Raw genomic sequence first — 10,810 nt, forward strand, 5'->3', positions numbered from 1 at the left:
GCGCGCGTGTAGGTGCGTTGGGCCGCGCGCTGCCGTGGAGCAGAGGAGGCGGGGCCATCATCACGTGGGGATGTTTGAGCTCCTGGCACAGAAGAGAGAAAGAGACTGCTCCTAGGTCTATTCAGACAGGCTCCAGAGGGTTTGAGGCGCCATGGAAACGCAAAAACCCTTCATCCAGCACCAAAACAGCGGAGGGACAATGACGGAGAGTGTGGGAAACGTTTACGGTGAAGATGAAGGGCACAGAGCTGCATAGGTCCATCTGCATGCTCCAAGGAATACCAGCGCCTCCTTGTGGACTGTAGCTCACTCAGCTCAGACACAGTGCAGGGGGTGTCCTCATTAAAACAAAGTGGGGCTGGTAATGAAACCTTCTCCAGCTGTAAATAAAGCCCTCAGAGCACTTTATGACAAGGAACGAGGAACAACCACACACTCACACAACAATGCACCCAGTGTCTCGCTCAAGAGGGCTGTGATCAAACCCTCAGGAACAGTTGGACTGAACTGTGAAGCTTAAAGGCAGAGGTTGAGTAGTACTCAAGAGTAATGTAACTGTAATATTACTCAATATTACTCAAGCAGAAGTACAAAGTAGTGTAGCAAAAAATTACTCAAGAGCGAAAAAGTATTTAAGAAAACTAAGTAAAAGTAACTGCCAGGATGAGACATCTGATTTATGATTTGAAGTTAATGTCCTGTGAAGAACAAAACAAAAAACAATGCACACAATGTGGATAAAGGATAAATCACAAATACACACCTAAAAGGACTTTTAGAGGACTGTCACTCCAATAAAAACATTACTACAGAACAGTAACACTTTTACAGTAAAAGTATGCTGCTAGAAAAGTACAAAACTCAAGTAAATGTAACAGAGTACTCACACAAACACTGAGTGTCCGTGGGTTTAGGTGCAGTTGGACTGAACTGTGGAACATATGGGGTGTTCAGGTTGTTGGCTGTTCTTGATGTGAAACATTTGAGATCCAGAGCTCCACTGTCTTTTTATTTTTAAAATGGTTTATTTCTGTTTAGTCCTGATGTAGACTTTGTTTAGTCCTGTTCTAGTTCTAGTCCTGGTTTAGGTGTGGTGCAGTCCAGGTTAGGGCTGTCAACAGTATAAAAAATCAGATACTAAACAATAGTAAAACTAGCATCGAATATACTAGATACTAAAACAGGTTTAGAATGACCATGACCTGAATCACATAGACCAGGGGCCGGCGACCTTTAACCCCCAAAGAGCCATTCGGACCTGGTTACCACCAGGGAGCCACAAATACTTTTTAACATCTAAAATGAAGGTAACACTGTATATATTGTTTGTTTGTTTGTTGTTGTTTTTTACCTTTACACTTTGTATAAACAACTATAGTATTTGCAAAATCTCTGCATAAATATTTTTTGACCTGGTTAATGGGACTTCTGCTCCTGAACCTCTGCACAGCGTCTGCAAATCGGGGGCTGAAGTCACTTTCATTTTTACGAAGGACCATGAGCTGTCGTCTGTGAGGCGTGAGCACTGTTTGTTTTTAACATAGTTCATGGTGGAGAATAGCTGCTCACAGATGTATGTGGATCTGATCCACAGGACTCCAAATGCAGGTTTCTTCATGTTTATGTTGGTGTCAGGGATGGAAAGTCTCAATAAATGCACAATGTTTTGGTGACGAAAAATAATAAAATAATATATTTTTTTATATTTCAAGATCACAATAATCTATAATATTCATAATAATATTACTATTGCAAATGTTGAAAATCACATTCTATTGTCTAAATAAAGAATAGTATTCAAATCAAGTTTGAAATTTTACTATCAGGGCAACACTAGGCCAGGTGAATTTCTGCCTTGAATGCAAATGTTGACGACCTCCGTGACACTCCCAGATCAACATGAAGCCAGTCTAAAGCTTGTGCATAGACATCTGTTACCGTCCGCTCTTCTTCCCATTGTCCAGAGTTTTGTGTGTGCCACGCCTCATTACTCCTGTGTAACCAGACCCTCAGAGCTCTCCATCATCCTGCCCACAGCATCCCCTCTCCAAGCTCTGCTCCTCAAGGCCTCTGGAGGTGTGGAGTGAGGCGGCGATGGGCTTGCACTCTGCTGACAGGTGACACGACACGTCATTGGCAAAATAACAGGAAGCACTTGGAGTCTGACCACAAAACTACACATTTGTTTACATTTGAATAAGCCGTTCTGAATGTTCGCAGTCCAGATTTCATTGTAGTTAGCAAATGACATTGTGTTATCACAAGCAATAGAAAACTTCAAGTGGCAAATTCATATCCTAGCAGTGAAACACCGACCAAATGCATTCCATGGGGAGGGGAGCAAATGCACGAAGCAGAAAAGAAAAGCATGATGTAACCCTATGGTGATAAATCTGCTGGTAACAGCTCCAAGACTCTAAAGTTAGGGTCATCTAGATTCAGTGAGGGGGGTTGGTTGTATATAGGTCAAAAGGAACCACAGGACAAAACATTTAACTTTATATTTTGAATTCATATTTGATATTTGGTTAGTCAGTTTGTGCTATTTCAGGCATTTACAACAACCCAAAGTGTTCTTGTTAAGTCCAAAATAAAACTTAATAAAACTACAGTTTGTCGTACCTCCCTTTAATTGTCAGCATCGATCTGATTGGTGCCCAGTGGAGCTGTGCCAGTGCTGTTAGTGGAGAAGGTGCACCAGGGCAAATGGACACTAGCTTCAGCAGAATCAAGAATATGATCCAGAAGAGTCGAGTCCTCTATAAAAGACCTGAACCACTGATCAGTCTTTGAGTCCTTTGAATCACTGCTTCACTGTTCACTGCTCAAACTGAATGCAACTTGTAAACTTGTATTATTTAACAATGAAAGTAATATTTGAACTAAAAATGGCATTCACTGAACAACACAAAAACGTCCACTTTTTAAAAGGAGTAAATAATTTGAATAATTGGCCTCGAATTCACGTTGCAACACAGGCTAGTCAACAACATAACATCTGGCCAACACATGATCGAAACACAATGACAGTGATGTGGAGAATCCAAACCTGCTGAGCCACGGTCACATTTACTTTACATGTTACAGCAGCATTTAAGAAAAGAAAAAAGACAATTTACATCATTATCACATTAAAATATTACCAAGACTGATATGTGCACGGACAGTAACACAAACATGGCCTCCTGCACAGAGCACTGAGGAGAGGAGCAGTGTGCACAGAGAGAACATTGAAGAGAGGAACAGTGTGCACAGAGAGCACTGAGGGGAGGAGCAGTGTGCACAGAGAGCACTGAGGGGAGGAGCAGTGTGCACAGAGAGCACTGAGGACAGGAGATGCACAGAGAGCACTGAGGGGAGGAGCAGTGTGCACAGAGAGCACTGAGGACAGGAGGTGCACAGAGAGCACTGAGGAGAGGAGCAGTGTGCACAGAGAGCACTGAGGGGAGGAGCAGTGTGCACAGAGAGCACTGAGGGGAGGAGCAGTGTGCACAGAGAGCACCGAGGAGAGGAGCAGTGTGCACAGAGAGCACTGAGGAGAGGAGATGCACAGAGAGCACTGAGGACAGGAGGTGCACAGAGAGTGTCCTTATACAGCAGTGATTGCAGCTGTGCTGCTCAATAAACTGATTCATCATGACTGTCATTATTCACACTCAGATGTCTTTATACAGGTGACGTCTGTCTGTTCACAGGTGTGTCCCACTAAACAGACCGGTTTGTCCAGAGACACACTCAGAGACTCTCAGAGACACACTCAGAGGAGGCTGAAACAGGAGAAGGAGCTGAAACAGGCGAGGGGGCTGAAACAGGAGAGGGGGTTGAAACAGGAGAAGGGGCTGAAACAGGAGAGGGTGAAAAAAGAGAGGGGGCTGAAACAGGAGAGGGTGAAAAAAGAGAGGGGGCTGAAACAGGAGAGGGTGAAAAAAGAGAGGGGGCTGAAACAGGAGAGGGGGCTGAAACAGGAGAGGGTGAAAAAAGAGAGGGGGCTGAAACGGGAGAAGGTGAAACAGGAGAGGGGGCTGAAACAGGAGAGAGTGAAAAAAGAGAGGGGTTAAAACAGGAGAGGGTGAAAAAAGAGAGGGGACTGAAACAAGAGAGGGTGAAAAAGAGAGGGGGCTGAAACGGGAGAGGGTGAAAAAAGAGAGGGGGCTGAAACTGGAGAGGGTGAAAAAAGAGAGGGGGCTGAAACGGGAGAGGGTGAAAAAAGAGAGGGGGCTGAAACAGGAGAGGGTGAAAAAAGAGAGGGGGTTGAAACAGGAGAGGGTGAAAAAAGAGAGGGGACTGAAACAGGAGAGGGTGAAAAAAGAGAGGGGGCTGAACAGCAGAGGGTGGAAAAAGAAAGGGGGCTGAAACAGGAGAGGGGACTGAAACAAAAGAGGGGGCAACACTGCTCCGAAATGTTCTGTGCTTTATATGTTTTTATGATTGGTTTGTACAAAAAGAGAACAGCCAAACCTGTGACACAGCTCTATGTGTGACACAGCTCTATGTGTGTGACACAGCTCTCTGTGTGTGATACAGCTCTATGTGTGACACAGCTCTATGTGTGTGACACAGCTCTCTGTGTGTGATACAGCTCTATGTGTGTGACACAGCTCTATGTGTGTGACACAGCTCTCTGTGTGTGACACAGCTCTCTGTGTGTGACACAGCTCTATGTGTGATGCAGCTCTATGTGTGACACAGCTCTATGTGTGTGGCACAGCTCTATGTGTGTGACACAGCTCTATGTGTTTGACACAGCTCTATGTGTGTGACGCAGCTCTATGTGTGACGCAGCTCTATGTGTGACGCAGCTCTATGTGTGACACAGCTCTATGTGTGTGACACAGCTCTATGTGTGACGCAGCTCTATGTGTGACGCAGCTCTATGTGTGACACAGCTCTATGTGTGACACAGCTCTATGTGTGTGACACAGCTCTATGTGTGATGCAGCTCTATGTGTGACACAGCTCTATGTGTTTGACACAGCTCTATGTGTGACGCAGCTCTATGTGTGACACAGCTCTCTATGTGACACAGCCCTCTATATGACACAGCTCTCTGTGTGACCTAGCTCTCTATGTGACACAGCTCTCCGTGTGACCAGGCTGTGTGTGTGATGCAGCTCTCTCTGTGTATTTTAAATGTATTATCATGTGCAAAACAAATGTACAACTTGTTAATTTGAATGCTGGCTTCAATATGAAGCTGTCAAAAATGTGCAACTTACACACACACACACACACACACACACCCACACATATATATATACACACACACACACATATATACATATATACATACACACACACACACACACACAGAAACACACACACACACACCCCCACCCACCTACATACACACACACACACACACAAATACACACACACGCACACCCCTACACACACATCGACAAATTCAAAAACATATACACACATTTTAAAAACAAATCTGACAATAAAGAAACTTAAAACACACACATAAATTAAAAAACACAAAGAGATTTTAAAAAATACACATAAATAAAAAAAAATGCACACAAATACAACACATGCACAAATCTGAAAATATGCCTGCAAACATACAAAGTCCAAAAATCCATCAAAAAACGTGCACTCAAATTCGAAAAAACAGGTACACAAATTCACAAAATGCACACAAATACAGAAGTAAATATGAAAATTCAAAAACAGGTGGACAAATACAAAAACTCGTACACAAAATCGAATCTGAAATCTGAAAATACACAAATTAAAAAACATCCAGACAAATTGAAAACATAAATCTGAAAATACAAAAACTTGAAACATGCAGACAAATTGAAAAACACATACACAAATACAGAAACACATGCACAAAATCAAAAACATACACACAAATAAACAAAACTGACTCTGCATGCACAAAGTAAAAAAACAACACGTACACAAACTAAAAACACATGCACGTACAAAAGACAACATAAACATGCACAAATTCAAAAAACACATACACACTAAAAGCATGTGTACAATAAAAAATGTACACAAATTAAAAAAAACACATACACACTAAAAACACCTACTCAAATGAAAAAGCTCCACTAAAAATATGTGCATATAAAAAAACACATAGACAAATAGCAAAAAAACACATACACAAATAAAAACACTAAAAACACATGTACACAAACTAAAAACAGACATTCAAAAAAACACATACACTAAAACATGTACGCAAATAACAATATCTGCGCAATTAAACATACTCAAATAAACATGTACACACTAAAAACACATGTACAATAAAAAGTAAAAAAAATCCAAAAAACATATACACAAATAAAAAAAACACATGAACACACTTAAAACACTACACAAATTCCCCCCAAAATACATAACAAAACACAAAACGTACACAAATTAAAACAAGTTCACAAATTTTTAAAGCACGTACACACACTAAAAACACTTACCCAAATTAAAAAACACATACACAAATAAAAAAAAACATGTACACACTGTAAAAAACATGTGCAGTAGAAAACATACACAGACTAAATACACGCGCAGAAAGAAAAAAAAAAAATCCAAAATGTAGAAAATAAAAACATTAATGCAAACTAAAAATGTCTGCGCAAATTCCTAAAAATCATGTACACAAATAAAAAACACATACACACACTTAAAAACACATATAGAAATAAAAATGCATTCACACTAAAAACACGTGCAAATAAATAAAAACGAAAACATGCTAAAACACAATTAAGAAAAACACGCACACATGCTAAAAACACGTACACAAATTCCCCAAAATGCATAAACAAACTAAAAACACACACATTCCAAAACAACACTAAAAAACATGTGCACAGATAAAACAAAAAACAAAACAAAAAACACATACACACTAACAACAAGTGCAAAAATGTAAAAACACGTACAGACACTAAAATATATGCACAAATTTAAAAAAAATCACACACTAAAAACACATATTCTAAAAAACACGTATAGACAAAAAAGAAACATGTGCACTGATAAAAACGTATACACACACTGAAAATATATAATGATTTGTAAAGATAGGACAATGCAAATGAATACTCAAACAAGTAGGCCTAATATACCCAACACCACAGTGAATCAGACCCAGTGCTAGAGTGAAGTATAAAGGTAGGTCTTTGCACATTGATATTATGTCAGCAGTGAAATGTACAGGTAGGTCTACACCAGAGTCTATGTGTAGGCCTACACCAGAGTCTATGTGTAGGCCATCAGGGAAAGCAGGGTCTGAGGCACTAGACCCTGGGACCTCTGACCTCCTCTGACATGTACCACCATTGTGATGTGGTCTCCATGACAGAACGTCACTCCACATAAACAGCGTGAGAGGTTGAGACTCTCATTAGAGCATGACCTTAGACCAGACATGGACAAACTATGGCCCAGCGGCCACACACCCTTTGAGTTTATTTATCTGGACTGCCAAACATGACCAAATTATATTAAAATAGGTAAGGATAAACCTTGTTCAATTTACCTTTTCAACAAGTTGTTGATCTTTTAGCACTTGATAAAACTGAATGTGAGTTTTTCTGCTGTGTTTATTTAACTGAAATTTGCAAATACAATACAAATTGTACATTCATGCTAAATCTCTAATGTTTATATATATATATATATATATATATATATATATATATATATATATATATATATATATATATATATATATATATATATATATATATATAAAACAACATGAACACAACACTGCCACCACAAACTGGACTCCACTGGGGAATAGACACATTCTGGAGAATCGGTTCTTTTGGAAGACGTTTTTTTGTGCAGCACATTGGTGAAAAACATTTTCATTTTCTGTTGCCTTGTTGACTTCTGACGGTCACAGGCGTTGACCTAGAGAGCCCAAATCTGAATCACTAATGTGTGAGCTCGGCTGGATTATAACAGACTATGGAGCGCCCCCTACCATACACACGAAAAAAAATGCTATTATGTATGTGGGGCATTTGCCATGGGTGGCCAGCGGGGGCACAAAGACGCCAAGAAAATATTTTTTTTAAATCTTACACGCACACACATAGTCCGACCGTGTTGGAATTTGACATTAATCAGTGAATCAGAAAATTCTGATACATGCCCCTGATCAAATAAACCAATGAGACACACACCCTACTTTGAAGAGCTTTGCCTCTGGGGTCAAAGGTCCCATTCACTTAGGCTCAAATTACGCAATAGAGAGGGAAAGACCCACTAAACATGAACAGAAATGCAATGACGTTGGCAGAGTGAACAATCTCAGTGCAAAATTCATTCTCATAACAATATTTTACATGGTCCAAACTAATTAGCTCTATAGTGCCACCTTTTAAGTGACCCCTATGGGATGGGTGACAAGAAGTTTGTCTGAGTCCAATGACATTCATAGGAGAAATGGGACACATGAGGACACTGAAGCATAACTGAAGCAACACTGTATTAAACAGGAAGTCGGCATTTCCGCTGCCACTTTGTAGGTTATGTTTATATGAAAATCTATGGATTCTGGGAACATAAACATCCACTTTTTCATATAAGACTTTATAAAACTGTACAGACAGAAATGACTTTGTGTCAATATTTACATAAACATTTAGGTCACTCCAATTGAAAAGGTCAGTTACACTATAGCTTTATTATGCACAAGGTTGCTGGTTCAAAGCCCTGGACTTCACCAGTATGAGTTATGTATATAACTTGAATCAGATGCAAAGTGATTGTAAATTGACACAGACATTATTTAGGTCACTCCACTCCAGTAACCAGCTTTATTAAATTCAATATTTCTTTCATATTTTTTGCTAGTTGATTTAAAACTACCGTCTGTAATTAGATTAGCCAATGCAACATCGCTATTCTCACCACTCGATGCCAAGCAGACGTGAGCCTGAACAAAGGCCAGGTGAGAGGAGGGGGGACAGCTTTCACATCTCCGGATGACAAAAAAATCAAATAAACTTAGATGGTCGCTTTCAAACATCAACTTAATTAAACGTAAGAAACAACAAACTCCATGATTATGGCTTCAAAATTTATTCAATCATTTCAAACAGGCCACACAATATTACCTCAATGTTAAGTGCTGTATGTCAAAACCAAAGGCCTTCAGTCTGAGGCATACATCAACTTTGAAAACATTACAAATAGGTATAAATACAGGTCACGTATGTACAATACCAAAAGATTTCTCATTGAAAAGTCATCACTACAAAAGTATAAACTATCTAAACCCGTAACACACGCACACTTCAAGTTTATAGGACAGGTTAGCTTATCTCTGCCAACTCGAGCAAAGCCAGAACCTCTGAGTTAGAAACAGGCTCGAGAGGCAGTGGGTTCTGTTCTGTTACTATGGAGAATATGACAGCCATCTTGGGACTGGAGGAAGGGCAATACTCTCATTGATAAAATTGGTTTAAATTAAAATATAATGGTATAATTGTGGTCCTAATCATGCAGAACTTTACCTCTCAAGAATTGTTCTCTCAGAATTAAAAAAACCCCAAACATTTTTCACCCTAAAACACCATACTGATGACAAACATGTTTGTGTGTCAGTACATCATATGGACACAACCACTGATAAGTAACTTACACGAAAAATATTTTTAGATTTTTCAATTGTATAGTACCATACATATAGAACATGGGCATTAGATGCAGAACGATATCAAAAAGAATAATTATCAAAGTGAAAATTATGAGTTTGTGTGGATTTTACGTAGAATTTTACATTCACAACATGGCTATTGGAACTGGACACTGGTATTTATAGCTTACCATAGCAAAGCTGAACGCTCTCTCTAGCCATCATTAATACCTCATTGATCAAAACTATCAACAGACTGACATGGCTGGCTGTCAGTGAAGGCAGCACAGGCTCATAGGACCCACATGTGACGACACATGTGACGACACATGTGACGACACATGTGACGACACATGTGACGACACATGTGACGACACATGTGACGACACATGTGACGACACATATGCGGTGACACATGCGAGGACACAGCTTCAAATAAAAAACACAGATACAGATACACTGCACTGGAAAAGGCAAGGAGACAAAATTTGCAATCATCATATTTGTACGTGTATATTTCATTCTCATTAAAAAAGCAAAATAAAAATCTTTATACGCCTCGTTATTAAAATTACCCAACTTGAACTCGCGGCGTTGCTCGTCTCCGTGGAAACATGGAAGTTTAATGCCATTAATGCCATAGTATGCATGTTTAACAAAGAAAAGCTGCCTCGGTGAAATCATATTCTGATTGTAGCAGAGACTCCCAACGGGAGACGAGGAAGCTGCATTTGAAAAATAAAATAATAAAAGAATATACTGTCCCCAAAACTCCCTGTAATTAATTTAAAAAGTCACAAAAGCATTATGGCCCCTATTATCCTGTTTTCCTCATCACAAACAGACCTGGAGTTGTGTTTTCTTTCATTTACACATGTTTAATACATAAACCCTGCAGATTTAAGCTGAGTTTTTCTCTGAAACTGAAAACACTCTGTTCCATCTTCTGATGTCATGTAGTGATACAAGAAGGGCTCCACTGTGTTTTTAAATCAATCATTTATATAATTTCAGCCCTGGAACTTCCAGTCTCTACAAGGAAGAAAAAAGTAAAAAGAGCTGTTAACTTGAAAACTTAAGAGATGTTGACAGACTAATAATAAAGTATTACTCAAACATGTGTGAATGAAACAAAACACAACTCCAGGTTTGTTTTTGAGGAGGTAATATTAGAACAAGTTCACAAGA

Source organism: Periophthalmus magnuspinnatus, chromosome 22, assembly GCF_009829125.3.
Source record: "Periophthalmus magnuspinnatus isolate fPerMag1 chromosome 22, fPerMag1.2.pri, whole genome shotgun sequence".
Taxonomy (NCBI): Eukaryota; Metazoa; Chordata; class Actinopteri; order Gobiiformes; family Gobiidae; genus Periophthalmus; species Periophthalmus magnuspinnatus.